At 41.3% G+C, this 22,152-nt stretch overlaps 1 protein-coding gene and 1 long non-coding RNA gene across 6 annotated transcripts in view; both read left to right on the forward strand.

Annotated features, from left to right (window-relative positions):
* The window catches only part of ARSG (arylsulfatase G), a 151,121-nt gene that overhangs the window by 119,377 nt on the left and 9,592 nt on the right, over window positions 1-22,152 (forward strand). The window lies entirely within an intron of this gene.
* Window positions 5,891-10,793, forward strand: LOC137096111 (uncharacterized). The gene is made up of 2 exons (XR_010909276.1): window positions 5,891-7,270; window positions 8,605-10,793. It is a non-coding gene; the product is annotated as an uncharacterized lncRNA (long non-coding RNA).

The raw sequence follows: 22,152 nt of genomic DNA on the forward strand, positions 1-22,152 counted from the left end.
TTGGTAATGTAAACATGTTGTTTTCACCCAAGAGTTCAATTGTTAATCATTGTTACAGTTCTCATCAGCAACTTTTAATTACAGTTCATGAATTCTTTTCTTTTTGTAGTTTTCCAGGCTTTGTTTCTCTAGACTATATAGACCCCAACCATACATCCTTTTATACAATTCTATTCAAATCATATATTATGTTTTATGACAGTTCAGCCAATTCATTCTAGTATTACCAGTCCTCACAAGGAACCTTGTAAACACTTCCTTAACTTAAAGAACCATTGCCTTTGGTAATGTAAGCATGTTGTTTTCACCCAAGAGTTCAATTGTTAATCATTGTTACAGTTCTCATCAGCAACTTTTAATTACAGTTCATGAATTCTTTTCTTTTTGTAGTTTTCCAGGCTTTGTTTCTCCAGACTATATAGACCCCAACCAAACACCTTTTTATACAATTCCATTCAAACCATATATTTTATTTTATGACAGCTCAACCAATTCATTTTAGTATTACCAGTCCTCACAAGGAACCTCTCAACAAAACTTTGCTCTAGGCCAGTGTTTCTCAACCTGGGGGTCGGGACTCCTGAGGGGGTCGCGAAGGGGTGTCAGAGGGGTCACCAAAGACCTTCAGAAAACAATATTTTCTGATGGTCATGGGGATTCCATGTGGGAAGTTTGAGCCAATTCTATCGTTGCTGGAGTTCAGAATGTTCTTTGATTGTAGTGAACTATAAATCCCAGCAACTACAATTCCCAAAAGTCAAGGTCTATTTTCCCCAGACTCCACCAGTGTTCACATTTGCACATATTGAGTATTTGTGCCAAGTTTGGTCCAGATCCACCATTGCGTGAGTCCACAGTGCTCTCTGGATATAGGTGAACTACAACTCCCAAACTCAAGGTCAATGACCACCACACCCTTCCAGTATTTTCCGTTAGTCATGGGAGTTCTGTGTGGCAAATTAGGTTCAAATCCATCGCTGGTGGAGTTCAGAATGCTCTTTGATTATAGGTGAACTATAAATCCCAGCAACTACAACTCCCAAATTACAAAATCAGTCCTCCCCCAACCCCACTAGCATTTACATGTGGGTGCCTTGGGTATTTGTGCCCAGTTTGGCCCAGTGAATGAAAATACATCTTGCATATCTGATATGTACCTTATGATTTATAATAGTAGCAAAATGACTGTTATGAAGTAGCAACAAAAACAATGTTATGGTTGGGGGTCACCACAACATGAGGGATTGTATTAAGGGGTCACGGCATTAGGAAGGTTGAGAACCACTGCTCTAGGCATTGTCAGGCCATTATATCCTAATCAAGGTGGTCAGTTGAAACATTCACACCTAGCTCCAGCAGACAAGAGTCCTTTGTCTCACCCTGGTCATTCCACAGATATATAAACCCTTTTTTCTAGTTCCAACAGACCTCATTACCTCTGAGGATGCTTGCCATAGATGCAGGCGAAACGTCAGGAGAGAATGCTTCTAGACCATGGCCATATAGCCCGAAAAAACCTACAACAACCTTGTAAACACTTCCTTAACTTAAAGAACCATTGCCTTTGGTAATGTAAACATGTTGTTTTCACCCAAGAGTTCAATTGTTAATCATTGTTACAGTTCTCATCAGCAACTTTTAATTACAGTTCATGAATTCTTTTCTTTTTGTAGTTTTCCAGGTTTCGTTTCTCCAGACTATATAGACCCTGACCATACACCTTTTTATATAATTGCACTCAAACCATATATTATATTTTATGACAGCTCAGCCAATTCATTATAGTATTACGAGTCCTCACATTGGCAGCAGTTGTTCATCTATCCAAATTTAATAAAGAAGGTGACATAATATCTTGGTGTTCTGGTGCTAACCTTATACTACTAGTGAAATATTGATTAGCAAGCTTGGTTAGCATTGTGCTTCCAATAAGAGTTAGTATAAGAAGCATGTTACTAATGCAGTCAGTGTACATGGGACCTCATAAGTAGACTTGGTCCTTAACTAATGTTATTGGGCACCAAGAGCTGTCATGAGTTGCTTTGCCCCTTCAGCTTTGCCTGCTGTCAGTCAAGTGTTTGCTAAATTTGTTTGTAACTGGGTGGCTCACAGAAAAAACTAAAATTTGATTTTCTCAGCACATCACCCCAATTATGTTGTTGGTCTAAAGCAATTGGAAACAAACAAGTCAATAGAGGAAGGGGGCACTATCCCAGGCAAATCATGCTGGATTCCATAGTCTTTCCTTGCCTTGGACAAACAGGGACACAATTAAGTTCTCATTCATTTTCATTTTGGCTCAGACCACTGCATCATTCAGCACTTGGTAAGTAGGGCAGGCCTTCCATCCACGTCCTACCATTTTCATCCCAGGTGATAATAGTGCCTGTAAATGTATGCATGAAAACAGCAGTTTACGTGGTTGGCATTAACAGAGAACATTTCTAAGTATTTTGTAGCTGCTTGCTTCTCCCAGCTTTAAGTGGGAAATCTTGCAAACTAAAGGCAGCCTGTTGTTTTGAGCGCCTTCCATGCTGTGTGCTCTTGTATTCTGTCTCCTGCTGGGCTTTTCAGAGTTCACTGAGTTTCTCTGTTATTATTATTTATTTGTGGAGGCCATAGCTTAACTCTGAGAGAATCTGTGTTTGTTGTGATGGGGGTGGGGAAGCTCTGTTTCGGTTACTTTTGTAAAAGCCTTTTGGGATAAATAGTCTGTTTGCTTTTTATAAAAAGGGCCATAGTTCAGTGGCAGAGCATATGGTTTGTATGCAGAAAGCTCAGCTTTACTTCCTGACATCTATGGGTAGTAGACATGCTGGTTAGTAGACATGGTTAGGTTCAGTCGGAATCTTCGTAATTGGGAATAAATTCGTAAAGATTTCCTTTTTGAAGTGATTTCGAAGTTTTTAAGGAAACCAGAAGTCCCTTTGTCCTTCTGAAGCTTTTTCCACCATTTCTCTTACAAATCAGTAAGTGAGTCGGAAATGATTCAGCTTTTCAAACCACTGTGGATGGATTTCCTTAAGTTTCCTTTCTGTCTCGCATCAGAACTAGGTGAGAACAGCTGTTTAACCCAGTTTGGATGGATTTTGTTAAGTTTCCTTTCTGTCACACATCAGAACTGGGTGAGAGCCACTGTTTAACCCAGTTTGGATCGATTTCCTTAAGTTTCCTTTCTGTCACGCATCAGAACTGGGCGAGAGCCGCTGTTTAACCCAAAGTGGATGGATTTTTTTCCCTTTGTCCCCCCCCCCCCTTTCTGGAGTAAAACAACCACTTTCAAAGTAAAGACCACCCAATGAAACAGGAAATAACACTTTGAAACCATTAACGAAGGATTTGGAAGTCTCGAAGTTTTGAATAGTTTTGAACTTCTTTTTCTGTGAAAATTGGAATTGACTTTAGAGCCAAACCACCAGCACCCCCTACATCCGAAACGGGTTTTGAACCATTTTTTTGGATCAAACAAGCCTATTGGTTAGATGTACTAATGGCTTCACTTTTAAAAGAAAGATTCCAGGTTCTTACAATAGAATAACACAATATAATGAGCCATAGTGAAATAATTGCATTAGCAACAGGATTTGCAATTTTTAAGCAACATGTGCCAAAATAAACTACTGGATGGAACATAGAATCCTAGAGCTCATGTGGTCTATCCAATGCAGTTTTCTGAATCAGCACCCCAAACCGAATCTAAAGTTGACCAAAACTGATTTGTAACTCTTGGTACTCTTTGGAGGGTGGACCCTGGTCAAGTGGTCCCTGGTCAAAAAAAAAGGTCAGGAACCATTGCACCAGAGCATCTATCCACTTTAAAACCGGTTGTTGACTTTTACAGAATTCTGGGGTTTGTAATTTAGTGAGGCCCAGGACCTCTGGCTGAGCAGTTTAAAAGCCTCTCCCCTAAACTACAAACCCCAGAATTATTCAGGAGGAAGCAAACATATTTAAAGTGGACAGATGCTCTAGTGCAGGGGTCCACAAACTTTTTAAACAGAGGGCCAGGTCACAGTCTCTCAAACTGTTGGAGGACCGGATTATAATTTGAAAAAAAACATGAATGAATTCCTATGCACATTGCACATATCTTATAAACAATACAATAATTAAAATGAAGAACAACATTAACATATATAAACTTATTAGTATTTCAATGGGAAGTGTGGGCCTACTTTTGGCTGATGAGATAGGATTGTTGTTGTTATTGTTCGCTTTCAAGTTGTTTCAGACTTAAGTTGACCCTGAGCGAGGGCCAGGTAAATGACCTTGGAGGGCCGTATCCGACTCCCGGGCCTTAGTTTGAGGACCCCTGCTCTAGTGTGATGAAGTCCTTATTTGTACCAAGGGCTCCTGGTTTTATTAGTCGTAACAAGGCATGCTAAATATGTTGGGTGGCCTAATCACTTGTTGCTTGTGTGTTTTGTGTGAATGAGATCTTTGCATTAATTTGGCAAAATGTTCAATGTTATACTGTCTTTGCCTATAGCACGTTCACTGGAAGTAAGTTGGTTGATGCGTCCTTCAAAATACTATGTTTCTGGAACCAATCTATTTTGAACATCATGTGTTTAACAGGTGTCACTGGTCAGATTATACTGTACAGAACTCGTTGTGCTTTGTTTTGTTCCTCTGATACAGGTACATCTCATATGCAGGTCACACATTTGATGAGTTAGATTGATTTTTTTTTTCCTTTCCTGTTGATTTAAAAATGATATCTGCTGCTTGTTAAAATCACTCATTTGCAGCACAAAACTAGACGCTCAAGAGTAAATCCCATTGAGTTCAATGAGATTTACTTCTAGACACAGTAGGGGAAGACAACTTCCTAGGGGGCAAGGGACCAAATTGCCCCTTTAAATCCACTGACAGCAAGCATTACCCAGGTGCTATCCTCAAATTTCCCAAAGGATTTTCAAACTCCTACTTTCGCTGTGGGGAAAAAGCAATTGCTTTGTTGGTGTTCAAATCAGATATCTGATGCTCATATTCCTGATTCACCCAAAAATCATTGTGACCAAGGGGCACCGATTCCATGTACATATATGTATCTTATTTCAAAGGGGACGAAATTCATTCCAAAGTTAAATGTTCCCTTTTTCGCTACAGCAGAAGGCATTTAAAGGGCTTTTGGAGGACCTTAAAATCAACCGAATTAGGTGGTGGTTGTGTGTCTTCAAGTCATTTCTGGTTTATGGTGACCCTATGGCAACTTGGGATTTTGTTGTCAGAATGTATTCAGAGGGGGTTTGCAATTACTTCTTTTGAGGCTGAATGAGTTGAATTTCCATTGCCAAAAGGAGATTTGAACCCTGGCCACCCATTGTTCTTATCTTAACATTCAAACCATGATACCACACTGTCTCAACAGAATAATGACTGCAATTTTAACTGCAAATCTGACATGGGAAGAGATTAATAAACAAATGCTGTAGAAATCAAGTGTTTCTGAATAAATCGTGTTGACAATTTTGACTATTACACAACTGTTCCAGAAGCTGGTTTAAAATTAGAATTGGCCCACTGTCAGCGTGTCAACTCCATATTAATATTTGAGCCAAATTCCTGTAACCTGTACTGGATGTTAATCTCAGCCCTAAATATGCTCAAAACAGTTGCTTGGAGCCTTTTCTCAAACCATTAGAAATTGTCCCTTTGGAAGTTCAGCACAGTCGGATTTGTTTACAGAGTTGGAGTTCGTTGGTTTTATATTTTCTTTTTTTAATTTTAATTTTATTTTAATATCACAATACGCCTACAATACACACATACAAACATGTACACCAGTGGTTCCAACCTGTAGGCCACGAAACCTAAAATAAGGTCTGCAGCTCTAGATTATTAAATATGGTTTCCTGGTGACTACTGGATGGCATATGTTGTCAGAGTTTTATGTTATGTAGATCATTTCTTAAGTGAAAAATGGATAAGTAGTTGCAGGAATCATGTCCAGTCATTGTATGACCAGCACCTGTGAGAGCTTAGCTACTACAAACTGAGAGAAGAAACAGAGTAGAGTAGAGACGAGACTGGAGTGGAGTGGAGAGGAGTGGAGAGAAGAGAAAGAGAAGGAGAAGAAGAAGAAGAAGAAGAAGAGTATGAGCAGAGAATGCTGATGCTAATGCTGGTGATGAGAGCAATAGATTCCTGTAAAAGCTGAAGGAAGGTTTGCTGGAGTATTGGGATGGACTGAAACTGTTATTTGTTACTGTGGCATAAACATTTACTTTATTTGAAGAAAGTTTGTCTTCTGTGGATTGCATTATTTTCTCAACGGGGCGCAGCTTCCAAGAAGGTGGTTTGAATGTTTGAATACAACTCCAGCTATAAAGCAGCAACACCATAGCTGCGACATGGGTTATGGGCCCAGCTGCGCCAGCCGTACCAGCAGTGCCAGCAGTTCCAGCAGCCTTGTCTAGGAGCATTTCTGTAAAGACTGTCTGGTGGTTGTGTTTGTTGAAAGAAAAGATTGGAAGACATGTCTCAGAGCGGGAGTGGTGGTTTGCCACTGGAGAGACTGAATTCTTCCAACTACTCATCGTGGGCAGTGAAGTTAAAGTATTTTCTCATCAGAGAGAACTTATGGGACATTGTTGAGAATCCTCCAGGAGCTGGGGCGAATGCTGCGGAACTGAGAAATGATGAGAAATGTAAAGCAAATATTATTCTCGCTGTGGAAGATAGTCAACTCACATATTTGAGGAATGCTACAACAGCGAAAGAATGCTGGGAGCGTCTGCGGAGTGTGTACCAGTCGGAAACGCCCGGGATTAAAATCATCTTGATGAGACGTCTTTATAATTTAAAGTTGAAAAGGGGAGACAGTGTTTTTGAGCATTTGCAAAAGTTGAGAAATTTATTTGTGGAACTGGAGGACAGGCAAATGACTTTTACTGAGACCCACAAGGCATTTATTTTGTTATCATCGTTGGACCAAAGTTGGGATAATTTTGTTTATGCTATGCAAAATGTGCCTGAAGAGGACTTAACCTTGGATTATGTTTCAGCCAGGCTGATTGAACAGGAGAAGCGTTTGGAGTTTGTTAGAGAAACATCAGCTGAGCATGATAAAGGAAAGGACTGTGTTAAAAATGTTGGTGAGAAAACAGCATCTGTGTTTTTTGTAAAAAGATGTTTTGAATGCGAAAGCACCAAACATTTAGCAAGGGACTGTCCACAAAGAAGAAAGAAGAAAGAAGAAGAAAGAAGGCGAGGCTTTCAACAAAGAAAGAGTTTGGACTACTCAAGAGGAGGAGCATACTCAAGTGTAAATACTTTGTGTAAAGTTAAAGGACTGAGCAAGAATATTTGGTTGTTAGATTCTGGTAGTGCTGAGCATTGTGTAAATGATATAGAGTTGTTAAGTGATACTTGTAAATCTAAAATTGAACATGTGATATTGGCTGATGGAACTTTAGCCAAATGCAGCATGCAAGGAACTGCCTTTATCCCAAGTTTGGGAAGAAGTTTTCATGAGGTATTATTAGTTCCAAATTTAGAGTACTGCCTAGTGAGTGCAGCTAGTCTTTGTTTGCAAGGTTATAAAATAAACCTGGATGATAAAGGTTGTGAGGTAGTGAAAGATGATAAACTGTGTGCTAAGGGAAAATTGGTGAACAAAGTTTATGTTTTGAATGATAAGGAAAATGTGTTAAATGTATTTAGGACAGAAAACAAGCCTTTACATCAAGATTGTGTGCACTACATGCATCGTGTACTTGGGCATTGTAGTTTTCCTTATTTACAGAAACTGGCTACAGTTACAGATTTAAGTTTAAAGCAGTGTAACAAGTTTTTGGATTGTGCAGTTTGTTCAAGATCTAAGTTGAAAAGGCATCCTATAGCTAAAAAGAGTTTTAAAACTACCAAAAGACCTTTTGAGCTTGTACATTTGGATCTGGCAGGACCCTTTGTTTCAAGTGAGGGGGGCACAAAGTACATTTTGGTAATTGTGGATGATTTCACGAGATTTTGTTATTGTATATTGTTGAAATCAAAGCACCAAGTGTTTGGCAAGTTTAGAGAGTGGCTTGCAATGATAGAAAGAAAATTTTCTTGTAAGTTAGGATGCATGAGAACAGACAGAGGTGGTGAATTCATGAGCAATCAGTTTCAACAATGGTTAAGAGAAAAAGGAATTTGTCATGAGAAAACTAATCCCTATTCTCCTGCTGAGAATGGAGTAGCAGAGAGAAAGATAGGAGTATTAAAAGTAATGATGAATAGCATGTTGGATGATGCCAAAGCACCTAGAAAATTGTGGGCTGAAGCCATTTTGACTGCCACGCATGTTATAAATAGGACATGGAGTTCATGTGTAAATGAAACACCATTTTGTATGTTATACAAAAGAAAGCCAAACCTGAAATATTTGAGAATTTTTGGAAGCTATGCCAATGTCCTAATTCCTAGTCAGTTGCGAAGAAAGGGGCAAAGGAAGTGGCAGAGATTAAGGTTCATTGGATATGAAGAAAAGACCAAAGGATACAGATTCTATGCAGGTTTCAATAAAGTGGTAATATCTAGGAATGCTAATTTTGAAAAACATGCAGGTTGGGAGCATATTCACCAAAATAATGAAGTGTTTGTTGATCATTACAGGAAAGCTTCAAAAGAATCGGAACACAATGACAATGACAAGCTTGTACAGGGAGATGAGGTGTCTAGCAATAACAATACAGTAGAAATACCAAGGAGATCGCAGAGATCAAATAAAGGAGTACCGCCTGAAAGATTTGTTGCAGAAAGTGTTAGAGTATGTCAAGTTGGAGGTGAACCAAACGGATTTCAGGAAATGTTAAATTGTACACAGGAGGAACAAGAAAAATGGAATGAAGCTATGGACAAAGAATTTAATTCTCTTGTTGAACTAGGAGTGTTTGAAATAGTAAATAAACCAAAGGATAAACCAATAATTGGATGTAGATGGGTTTACAGAAAAAAATACCTTCCAGACGGATCCTGTAAATATAAAGCTAGATTAGTAGCACAGGGATTTGCCCAAAGACAATTTGAAACATATGACAATACATTTGCTCCTACTGCTAAAGCTGAATCTATGAGATTGGTCATTGCATTAGCTGAACAACAAAACTACAAAATGAAACACTTTGACTTTGAGACAGCTTATCTCAATGCAGAATTGGAGGAAGAAATTTATATGAAACAAGCACCTGGGTATGAGGTAAATGCAGAGGAAAACGTTTACAAAATTAGGAAGGCATTGTACGGGCTCAAGCAATCAGCCCGTAAGTGGAATCAGTGTATTCATCAAGTGTTATGTAAAATGGGTTTTGTACAAAGTGTTGCAGATATGTGTGTGTATACACGAGGAGAAGGAGATGACAAATTAATTTTATTGTTATATGTTGATGATCTATGTTTGGTATCTTTGTCAGAACAACAAATTCAAATGGTGTTTAAGGAATTAGAGAAACATTTTAAGTTGAAGGACTTAGGTTGTTTAAAAAAATACCTAGGTATTGAAATAATTAATTCAGAAGGAGATTTATTTTTGAGTCAACAGCAAAAAATAAATGACTTGATAATTAAATTAAGATTACAAAATGCCAACACAGTTCAAACTCCATTAACAGTGGACTTTCTCAAACAGGAAAGAGGGGAAGATTTAGAGAATACAGAACTATATCATTCAGTGATAGGAAGTCTACTACACATAGCTAATTGGTCAAGACCTGATATCTCATATGCGGTCGGAATTTTAAGTAGAAGAGTATCTAAACCTAGTGTAAATGACTGGCAAGCTTTAAAAAGAATAGTAAGGTATTTGAAAGGAACCATTGACTATTGTTTACATTTTCCTAAGCAAAATAATGGAAAATTGACAGTATTTGCAGATAGTTCATTTGCAGAGGAACAGGATAGAAAATCAGTAAGTGGTTATTTAATACAATATGGAAAAGCTATAATTTGTTGGAGATCACGAAAACAAACCACAGTAGCTGTTTCCACTGCAGAAGCCGAATATTCAGCACTTTCAGAAGCTGCAAATGAATTAATTTGGTTAAAACAATTACTGACTGATTTAGGTTTAGAATATGAAAGTCCAATTACTATGTTTGAAGATTCACAGACATGTATAGCAATGGCTGAAGGCGAAAGTTGGAAAAACAGGACCAAATATATAGCTGTAAAATATCAAAATGTCAAACAATTAATCCAGCAAGGATTAATAAAGTTAGAATATTGCAGGTCTGAAGAAAACATAGCTGATATATTGACGAAACCGCTTTCAGCAGAAAAACATAACTATTTGATGTATGGTTTGAGTTTGGTAAAAGAAAAAAAAGAAAATTAAACAGATAAGTGTATTCTGTATACCTGTATGTAAAATTATGTAAATGTGATATGATTTGCTGTGTATTAGTAATATTTTGTATTGGGTTTTCCACTTAAGAAAGGAAAGGGGTGTCAGAGTTTTATGTTATGTAGATCATTTCTTAAGTGAAAAATGGATAAGTAGTTGCAGGAATCATGTCCAGTCATTGTATGACCAGCACCTGTGAGAGCTTAGCTACTACAAACTGAGAGAAGAAACAGAGTAGAGTAGAGACGAGACTGGAGTGGAGTGGAGAGGAGTGGAGAGAAGAGAAAGAGAAGGAGAAGAAGAAGAAGAAGAAGAAGAGTATGAGCAGAGAATGCTGATGCTAATGCTGGTGATGAGAGCAATAGATTCCTGTAAAAGCTGAAGGAAGGTTTGCTGGAGTATTGGGATGGACTGAAACTGTTATTTGTTACTGTGGCATAAACATTTACTTTATTTGAAGAAAGTTTGTCTTCTGTGGATTGCATTATTTTCTCAACGGGGCGCAGCTTCCAAGAAGGTGGTTTGAATGTTTGAATACAACTCCAGCTATAAAGCAGCAACACCATAGCTGCGACATATGTTCTGTATCAGAAACTAGAGCTGATGTAGTCTAGCCAATGCAGTTTTCTGAATCAGCACCCCCAAATAACCAAACCAAATCTAAAGTTGACCAAAAACGGATTCATAACCCTTTTGGTACTAATGTTGGAGAGAGGTCCCTGGTCAAAGTGGTTCCTTGTCAAAATGATCCCTGGTCAAATGGTTCCTACTCAAAGTGGTCCCTGGTCAAGTGGTCTCTACTCAAAGCAGTCCCTTGTCAAAGTGAACCCTGGTCAAGTGGTCCCTGGTCAAAATAAAGTTGGGAACCACTGATGCCAACCCTGAAAACAGATTGAAATACCAAATCTTTGGGCTTTGGTTAAAAAGGACGTAAAAGCCAAACTTTAGTCACAGAAGGTCCCACATTAGGATCCTGGTATCTCACTAAAGGCTGCAAGCTCCTTTTCAGAGGAAGAAACTGACAAAACCACCTTGGAGGATCCCTTGCCTAAGTAATTCTATTAAATTGATGGGTCACTATAAGTTAAACTCTCTGCCCCGGAGTGTGGTGGAGGCTCCTTCTTTGGAGGTTTTTAAGCGGAGGCTGGACGGCCATCTGTCAGGGGTACTTTGAATGTGATTTTCCTGCTTCTTGGCAGGAGGTTGGACTGGATGACCCACGAGGTCTCTTTCAACTCTATGATTCTAAGTTGACAGACAACTTGAAGGCATATAGACACACACATCTGATAGGAATGACTTTAGAAAAGATTTGTCGATATGTAGAAGGAATTGCTACTTCGTTTTGACACTCATTGAGGAGTTGACTCTTCTACAGGTGCAAGTAACACTGCAGAAATAGTTAGCAAAGTAAGAGCTAATTTGTAAGTAGATACACATAGGAGTGTGCAGCACACCAGCGTCTCCTTTTAAACCTCTGGTTGACCTGCCAACTACATCTTCTACTGCTCTCTTTGAATATATACTAATTATGTCTGTATAGATTTTGCAAGATGGATGGGTGGCATCACTGAAGTGACTGGCTTGACCTTGAAGGAGCTGGGGGTGGTAACGGCCGACAGGGAGCTCTAGCGTGGGCTGTCCATGAGGTCACAAAGAATCGGAAATGACTGAACGAATGAACAACAACAACAAAAAATTTGTAATACTTTCTTTGTGAAATGTTTGCTGTTTTGAACATGTTTATGGAGTTGGTATTTTAAAGAGCAGAACGGAGTTCAAAATTCCCGTAGTAACCCGTAATCTCTCATTCCTGGTGCCCCAGAAAAGTTCCTCTTTGCCCAAGCTTGCATTTTTAGGAACTGATAGAATTTCCCTCTCTGAATAGATAGGCTCTTTGAATAAAAATGTTCTCTATTTCCTAGAGTTTATAAAGTAAACAAGACAGGCTAGATGAAAAACAAATGGTTTCTTTCAGTGAGTGTTCTGGTCCTGAGCAACAGCATCTAACTCTCGTACTCTCTCGGTAATTGGTTTATTTATAACTTTTCTACTGGAGGACAGAAAATCCGTGACTATTCAAAAGTTATATTAATTTTATTTTCAATCTCCCCTTTAATTTCCCTGCCTGTTCTTTTTCTCAGTGTCCTGCAAACATGTTTTTGTGGCCTGCAAAAGACCCAGCACTAGCCGGCATTCCTCAATCTTGAGTCCTAGCATTCTCCTGGCAACGGTGTTCTTAAGGAAGTATTTGCACCATTGCAGAGAGCCAAGTTCTGGGCCCTCGTGAATGCCATTGTGAACATCCGTCACAGTTTGTTCAGAGTACTTCTGCTGAAAGGTTCGGCTTGCGGGTTCTTAGCCAGGGCAAGGGGTCTTGGGAGCATCAATCAAATTGAGAGGGAACAACATCTGGCTGGGGAATCTTTCAAGCTGCTCAGGAAATTTTTCTCTAAGCAGAAATAATATTTGAAAACACATTATTTCCTCCTAGAAACAAGACAAAATGACAGAACAACCTATCACCAATGACATTCATCGGTTCATTGGAGATTTTTTTATTCATACTGATCATTTTGCATTTCTTTGACACTAAAGACATTTCCAGCTAGCTATTATATTATCTTGATAGTTATCCCAAATTGCACGAGGATTCAGTATGATGTCTGATGATTCATACTTCTGTATCAATTGTGACTTCAAAGAGTGAAAATTTTCACTTGTGTTTTATTCTTGCTTTAATACACTGATTAAGATATAAGTGTTCTCTGTAAGTGTAGGTGAGTAGGAAGAGGTGGCAGGAATTCAAGGGCCAATGCTCGCATCATTCCTATAGCAGCCCATTTGAAACTCATGTATCATAATATTTAAAATGGAGCCCCCGATGGCACAGAGGCTTAAACCACTGAGCTGCTAAATTTGTAGACCAAAAGGTTGCAGGTTCGAATCCAGGGAGCGGCATGAGCTTCCACTGTCAGCTCCAGCAGTGATGGTCCTCCGCCATCAACTCCGCTGGACCGGCCACATTGTCTGGATGCCCGACCATTGTCTCCCAAAGCAGTTGCTCTACTCTGAACTCAAGAACGCAAAACGGAATGTTGGTGGACAGAAAAAGAGATTTAAAGATGGGCTCAAAGCCAACCTTAAAAACTCTGGCATAGACACTGAGAACTGGGAAGCCCTGGCCCTTGACTGCTCCAGCTGGAGGTCAGCTGTGACCAGAAGTGCTGTAGAATTTGAAGAGGCACGAATGGAGGGTGAAAGAGAGAAATGTGCCAAGAGGAAAGCGCGTCAAGCCAACCCTGACTGAGACCTCCTTCCACCTGGAAACCAGTGCCCTCACTGTGGGAGAAGATGCAGATCAAAAATAGGGCTCCACAGTCTCCTATGGACCCACTAGAACACTGATCCTGGAAGACTATCCTACTTGGCCAATGAGGGATTGCCTAAGTAAGTAAGCCAACCTAGCAGTTCAAAAACATGCAAATGTGAGTAGATCAATAGGTACTGCTCCGGCAGGGAAGGTAACGGCGTTCCATGCAGTCATACTGGCCACATGACCTTGGAGGTGTTTATGGACAGTGCCAGCTCTTTGGCATAGAGATGGAGATGAGCACCAACCCCCAGAGTTAGACACGACTGGACTTAATGTCAGGGGAAAACCTTTACCTTTACCTAACCTGGTGGCACAATGAGTTAAACCCTTGTGCTGGCTGATAGGTCAGCGGTTCAAATCCAGGGAGAATTCCAGTTCCCCATGCGGGAACATGAGAGAAGCTTCCCACAAGAATGGTAAAACATCAAACACCCAGGTGTCCCCTGGGCAACGTCCATGCAGATGGCCAATTCTCTCACACCAGAAGCAACTTGCAGTCAAGTCGGTCCTGACGCACACGCAAACATAAAAAATGTATTGTCGAAGGAGAAACTGTTCCAAGACACACGGAAATTGGAAAAACTAAGGACCAGGAAAGCACATCTACTGTGCTCCCTGACTTTCCTTCTACGCTGCAGAGACACAGATACCATCCCACAATTTCTTGCAGCCAAAAGGACTTTCAAAACACCACAGGCTCACCGGATCTATGACCGCCTGGAACGCAACCTCTTAAGAGAGAGAATTCACACCATCCGCAAAGAACTCGCAAACACAGATAAGGAACTGCTGCATCTCCATATCAACATCAGCCAGAAGATGAATTCCCAGGACTGGGACAAAATAGACAACCTCACTTACAGGAAAATGGAGAAAAACATGGCTGTCCACACCAACAGACAAAAACAAAAATTCCACAAACGACAAAAGCAGCAGCCGAAACCAGAACTGGATACATCACGGACCATCATCAACCTGACAGACAGACAACTCTCTGAAGACCAAGTATCCATACTAGCGAAAGGAGGAAACTTTGCTGTAACCGCCACCAGGATCCCAGTAGAAAACATTATTGCCAATGTCGAATCAGCAATTTATCGCCTTCCAGAGGAAGAAGCAGAAGAAGTACGAGCGGAAGCAGCAAGGATCCTGAAAAAGGCAAAACTCCCCTCCAGTAACATCACAAGGAAGGAAAGACAAGCTATTAGAGACCTAAATTCAGATCCTGATATCCTCATTCTGCCAGCAGACAAGGGGAATGCCACAGTCATCATGCATATAGAACAATACAAGGAGAAGATCAGAAAACTCCTGGACCCTACTACATACAGAAAACTTAAGCAAGACCCAACTTCCAAAATAACCAGAAAAACCAACATTCTAATTAAGAACTCCTCAATCAACTTTGACATACGACAGCAGCTATGTAAATCGGGAGCCCTTCCACCCAGGCTTTATGGACTCCCAAAAATCCATAAGGACTCCACCCCACTCAGACCCATCGTGAGTGCCATTGGATCCCCCACATACGACCTAGCAAAATTTCTTGTTGCACAGTTACAAAGTCACATTGGGCTCACAACACACTACATCAAGGACTCAGCCCACTTCATTGAAAAAATCAGCAATCTCAAACCAAATACAAATGACAAACTGATCAGCTTCAATGTGGTGTCTCTATTTACCATGGTCCCAGTTGCAGACACCATGGCACTCATCAACCAGAGGTTCCCAGAAGACATCACGGCGCTGTTTCACCATTGCCTCACCACCAGTTACTTTCAGTGGGACAATGAATTCTACGAACAGAAAGATGGAGTAGCTATGGGGAGCCCTCTCAGCCCAGTCATAGCTAACTTCTACATGGAACACTTTGAAGAACAAGCCCTGGAGACAGCAACCAAAAAGCCCACGATATGGTTCCGATATGTGGATGACACTTTCACCATTTGGAGCCATGGAGAAGAAGAACTCAACAGGTTTCTGGACCATCTTAACAGCATTCACCCAAACATCCAGTTCACCATGGAAAAAGAAAAGGAAGGAAGACTGCCTTTTCTAGATGTCCTAGTCATCCGTAAACCAGATCAACAATTGGGTCACACCGTTTACAGAAAACCCACACACACAGACAGATATCTACATAAAAACTCCAACCATCACCCAAGTCAAAAAAGAAGCACCATTAAAGCCTTGGCAGACCGTGCAAAAAGAATCTGCGAACCCCACCTCCTCCAAGATGAACTGAACCACCTAAACTGGGCTTTACAGGCCAATGGGTACTCCACCTCAGACATCAGAAGAGCTGCAAGACCAAGAACAAGCCACGAGAGTAAAGATGAAGATCCAACCAGAGGAAAAGTGTTCCTGCCATACATCAAGGGAACCACTGACCGCATAGGGAAGCTGATGAGGAAACACAACATACAAACAATCTACAAACCCACCAAGAAAATCCAACAAATGCTACGTTCAGCAAAGGACAAGAGGGATCCTCTCACCTCTGCAGGAGTCTACCGTATACCATGCAGCTGTGGACAAGTCTACATAGGGACCACCAAACGCAGCGCCCAAACAAGAATCCAGGAACATGAAAGGCACTGCAGACTACTTCAGCCAGAGAAGTCAGCCATAGCAGAGCACCTGATGAACCAGCCTGGACACAGCATTTTATTTGAGAACACAGAAATGCTGGACCACTCTCACAACCACCATGTCAGGCTACACAGAGAAGCCATTGAAATCCACAAACATGTGGACAATTTCAACAGAAAGGAAGAAACCATGAAAATGAACAAAATCTGGCTGCTGTTCATTCGTTCAGTCGTCTCCGACTCTTCGTGACCTCATGGACCAGCCTACGCCAGAGCTCCCTGTCGGCCGTTACCACCCCCAGCTCCCTCAAGGTCAGTCTAGTCACTTCAAGGATGCCATCCATCCATCTTGCCCTTGGTCGGCCCCTCTTCCTTTTGCCTTCCACTTTCCCCAGCATAATTGTCTTCTCTAGGCTTTCCTGTCTCCTCATGATGTGGCCAAAGTACTTCAACTTTGTCTCTAGTATCTTTCCCTCCAGTGAGCAGTCGGGCTTTATTTCCTGGAGGATGGACTGGTTGGATCTTCTCGCAGTCCAAGGCACTCTCAGCACTTTCCTCCAACACCACAGCTCAAAAGCATCGATCTTCCTTCGCTCAGCCTTCCGTAAGGTCCAGCTCTCACATCCGTAGGTGACTACAGGGAATACCATGGCTTTGACTAGGCGGATCTTTGTTGCCAGTCTGATGTCTCTACTCTTCATTATTTTATCGAGACTGGACATTGCTCTCCTCCCAAGAAGTAAGCGTCTTCTGATTTCCTGGCTACAGTCTGCATCTGCAGTAATCTTTGCGCCTAGAAATACAAAGTCTGTCACGGCCTCCACATTTTCTCCCTCTATTTTCCAGTTGTCAATCATTCTTGTTGCCATAATCTTGGTTTTTTTGACGTTTAGCTGCAACCCGGCTTTTGCGCTTTCTTCTTTCACCTTGATTAGAAGGCTCCTCAGCTCCTCCTCGCTTTCGGCCATCAGAGTGGTGTCATCTGCATATCTGAGGTTGTTAATGTTTCTTCCAGCAATTTTCACCCCAGCTTTGCATTCATCCAGCCCCGCACATCGCATGATGTGTTCTGCATACAAGTTAAAAAGGTTGGGTGAGAGTATGCAGCCTTGCCGTACGCCTTTCCCAATCTTGAACCAGTCTGTTGTTCCGTGGTCAGTTCTGACTGTTGCTACTTGGTCCTTGTACAGATTCCTCAGGAGAGAGACAAGGTGGCTTGGGATGCCCATCCCACCAAGAACTTGCCACAATTTATTATGATCCACACAGTCAAAGGCTTTAGAATAGTCAATGAAGCAGAAGTAGATGTTTTTCTGAAACTCTCTGCCTTTCTCCATTATCCAGCGGATATTGGCAATCTGGTCTCTCGTTCCTCTGCCTTTTCTAAACCCAGCTTGAACATCTGGCAACTCTCGCTCCATGTATTGCTGGAGTCTTCCTTGCAGGATCTTGAGCATTACCTTACTGGCATGAGAAATAAGGGCCACTGTACGGAAGTTGGAGCAGTCTTTCGCATTTCCCTTTTTTGGTATGGGGATATAAGTTGATTTTTTCCAGTCTGATGGCCATTCTTGTGTTTTCCATATTTGCTGGCAAATGGCATGCATCACCTTGACAGCATCATCTTTTAAGATTTTAAACAGTTCAGCTGGGATCCCGTCGTCTCCTGCTGCCTTGTTGTTAGCAATGCTTCTTAAGGCCCATTCAACCTCACTCCTCAGGATGTCTGGTTCTAATTCATTCACCACACCGTCAAAGCTATCCTCGATATTGTTATCCTTCCTATACAGATCTTCTGTATAGTCTCGCCACCTTCTCTTGATCTCTTCAGCTTCTGTTAGGTCCCTGCCATCTTTGTTTCTTATCATGCCAATTTTTGCCTGAAATTTACCTCCAATGTTTCTAATTTTCTGGAAGAGGTCTCTTGTCCTTCCTATTCTGTTGTCTTCTTCCACTTCCATGCATTGCTTATTTAAAAATAGTTCCTTATCTCTTCTGGCTAACCTCTGGAATTGCGCATTTAACTGGGCATATCTCCCCTTTTCACTGTTTCCTTTTGCTTTCCTCCTTTCTTGGGCTACTTCCAGTGTCTCAGCAGACAACCATTTTGCCTTCTTGGTTTTCTTTTTCTTTGGAACGTACTTTGTTGCCGCCTCCTGAACAATGTCGCGGACTTCTGTCCATAGTTCTTCTGGGACTCTGTTTACTAAATCTAGTCCTTCAAATCTGTTCTTCACTTCCACTGTATATTCGCTAGGAATGTTAGTGAGATCATATCTAACTGGTCTGTGTATTTTCCCTGATCTCTTTAGTTTTATTCTAAATTGGGCAATAAGAAGTTCGTGATCTGAGCTACAGTCAGCCCCAGGTCTTGTTTTCACCGACTGGCTACCAGTATTAAAAAATTAAAAAATTCTAAAATTGCAACAGCAAAAACAGCAGAGGGAAAAACAGGCAGGGACATCTAATCACCCTTCAAGAAGAGTTTGCTCCAGGCACTGTCAGCCCATTGTATGCTAATCAAGGTGGTCAGTTGAAAGATCCACACCTAGCCCAATTTACAAAAGCCCTTTGTCTCACCCTGGTCATTCCACAGATATATAAACCCCTTTTTTCCCAGCTCCAGCAGACCTCACCTCTGAGGATGCTTGCCATAGATGCAGGCGAAACGTCAGGAGAAATGCCTCTAGAACATGGCCCTATAGCCCGAAAAAACCCACAAGAACTGAGAAACATAAAAAATGTTTAAGATGACAAGCTTGGAGCTGGAAGTCACCAGTTCAAATCTCATAATGGCTATCAGTTATCTTTTCCCATCTCCTCTTCATTACCACTGAGAAAAATAATGGCCTCTCCATCCATGCAGTCAGCCATTCTCCTTCTATAGGAACATGCATATACAGAGCTGATCAGCTATTGGAAAATTCCAGATTAGTAATGGACTGAACAAGCGGTAGCTAAGGGAGAGATGGTAGGATCTCAAAAGAGGAGATTGACCCAAAGGTTAGCAGGTGAGACTGCCCGAGTGTCCTACAGAGGACTGGATGGGGCCTGCAGTCTGAAGGCTTCCCGTAACAGGAAATTGCAGCTTCCTTTTGCATGCAAACTGTGATCTATATGTGAAAACACTTACTATGAGTTTTCTTTTGGTGTTAACTGTTTAATGTTTTTCTAAGTGATCACTGTCCACTTAGAAAAACACTATTCATAGATTTCTTGGAGTACTTGCTCGGATGGGGAGATAATATTCTGTGTTATTTGCTATTAAGACTGCTAGTTCCTGTTTTGTTTATGAGACAAGGACAGCTGTTTGCATTGCTAGTGTTGATATCCAATATCCCTTGATGCTCACTGTGTCCAGATGCTCAGCCCCACTCCCATCAAAAGTGTTCAGGAATATCTAATTTCCATCCACTCTGTGGGGAAGAGGAAGCTAGTGATCAAAGGGAGAAAGGTTTTTCTCTTCATCATTGTGTACTTAATAAAGAATAGTTACAATTGGGAGCAGCCCAGGGCATTTTGTTGCTAGAGGTAGATCTACAAAGAGGGATTACCTACATCTTCTTCCAAAGAGTTTTGCAAGCAATGTGCTTGATTTCTATTTTGAGTTCAGTGAAGGAATGGAGAACTCCATCCCTCCTTCTGCTTGCAATTGTTGGTTGCCTGTGGTGACTAGGCAAGTGTTTAAAAATAAGTCTGGACCACAACATTTCTAGGGCACTTCCCACTTCAAGCAAAACTATCCAAACGAAAGCATGAGGCACAGAACGAGAAAGCAAATCAAAAGAAAACTTCAAAACATCTATCTATCTATCTATCTATCTATCTATCTATCTATAAAACACAAAAAGTAGCTACTGTTTGGTAAAAATAATTATGTTTTATTTTATTTGAAAGGCATACAAACTTAGGTTGATTGTCCGTAGACGCCTCCAAGGTCATGTGGCTTACATGACTGCATGGAGCGCTGTTACTTTACCACTGAAGCGGTACCTATTGCATGTTTTCGAACTGCTAGGTTGGCAGAAGCTGGGGCTGACAACAGAAGCTCACCCTGTCTTGTGAATTCAAACCACCGACCTTCCAGTCAGCAAGTTCTGCAGCTCGGTGTTTTAACCTGCTGCACCACCTGCTGCTTTGAAGGGTGAGGCATGCAGGCTCTCGCGCGCATAGTGTGTGCAGCTTCCCCTCATGGATCTGGCAACATGGGAGGCTTCCTATGTTGTCGGCTCCAGGCTTTGGTGGCAGAGGGAAGCCGTACACAGTGCACATGCACCTCTTTCTATGTGATTGTTGGCCGGCTGGCAAAGCAGAGCAAAATGAGGTGAGGTAAAACGGCCACCTCCATGCCTTGCCCTTAAGAGCAGTGCCACTGCTGGCTGCCACCAGTTGTGCTGGTCATCTGATGAGGTCTTTAAATACATAAGATTTTTCAGAAAGTCTTGGGGGAAAATACCCTGTTAAAACCTCAACCTTTTCTATTTAATCTGAGTGATATGAATGACTATGATAGACAGTTGCAATATATGATCACAGAAGCCAGATTGCACTATGTGCAGAAATGGAAGAGCCCAGCAACAACAACAATAGAGGATTGGATGATAAAAATGAGGGACTTGGCAGAGATGGAGAAATGAACCTATTTATTAAAAGAAGGAACATTGGGGAAAAATTGAAAGACTGAGAACATTTTTTCACTTTTTGCATGGGGAGGAGAAGGACTTAGAAATTTTGAGTTTTGAAGAATAATTGGAAGGGGTTGTTTTGTCTGAGAAAGGAGTCAACATTGGGAGGCCTAGAAGGTAAAGCTTGTGTTTTTTTTTTTTTGGACAGATAAGAATAGATCGGAGATCATCGACTTTTTCACCCACCCACCTTCCTTCCTTCCTTCCTTCCTTCCTTCCTTCCTTCCTTCTCTCCCTCCCTCCCTCCCTCCCTCCCTCCCTCCCTCCCTCCCTCGCTCCTTCCTTCCTTCCTTCCTTCCTTCCTTCCTTCCTTCCTTCCTTCCTTCCTTCCTTCCTTCCTTTTTTCCTTGGCATTTTTTGTGTTTCTACTCTATATTTATTTTCTTGATTCATTTTTTTTACTTTTAATATAACTTCTAAACCTTACTTTTTCAAATTCGAATACCCCCCCCCCTCCAAAAAATCCCTCTCCCTTTGTTTTGATGGCCTTGTGAATGAGAGCTTAGTTGGTAAGCTGTTGTCTATCTGTGAGGCCAGCCTTGGACTGATGGAGGGGCACGGCTTCCCCTTGCCTGTTGTCTGTACTGAGGCAGACAGCAGAATGCTGTGCATTACATTAAACAACAAATCTCTTTTTTTCTTTTTGGCAATGCATGCTTTCAAAATTGAGGTGCGTTATATACGCATAAATACGGTTTATATGTGTGCTGTTTGTATCTCAGAATAGCCAGAGAAAAACATATTCCCATGTGTCGATGGAATGACATGTGGTCCAGATTAGAGGGCTGAATGCTAACCATCTGCATCCTCATAATTTTCTTCTGGAAACATGGGGGCATTTTGACTCAGCCTGGTTGGGTTTCCTAGAGGAAACTGAGTGTGTCCCTGAGTCATTGGAGAAATTTGCCATTCCAGGAAAAGGGGTGAAAAGACAATTTATGCTTCTCAGGCGATGCCACTGTGAACCTTCTGTTTTGCTAGCTGACCCTGTATAACCTCATAAAGGTCTCTTAGACGTCAAGGCCACTAGTCATGCTGGAGCGCTGGAGGGCAGAGACAAGAGACATTGCGGGGCCTTACACTCATTCCTTTCTAGTCTATAATGTAGTATTTGCCCTGCTCACAGATGACAGGATGGGAGCCCTGGCATAAGTAGAAGTCCTCAGG

Source organism: Anolis sagrei, chromosome 2, assembly GCF_037176765.1.
Source record: "Anolis sagrei isolate rAnoSag1 chromosome 2, rAnoSag1.mat, whole genome shotgun sequence".
Lineage (NCBI taxonomy): Eukaryota > Metazoa > Chordata > Lepidosauria > Squamata > Dactyloidae > Anolis > Anolis sagrei.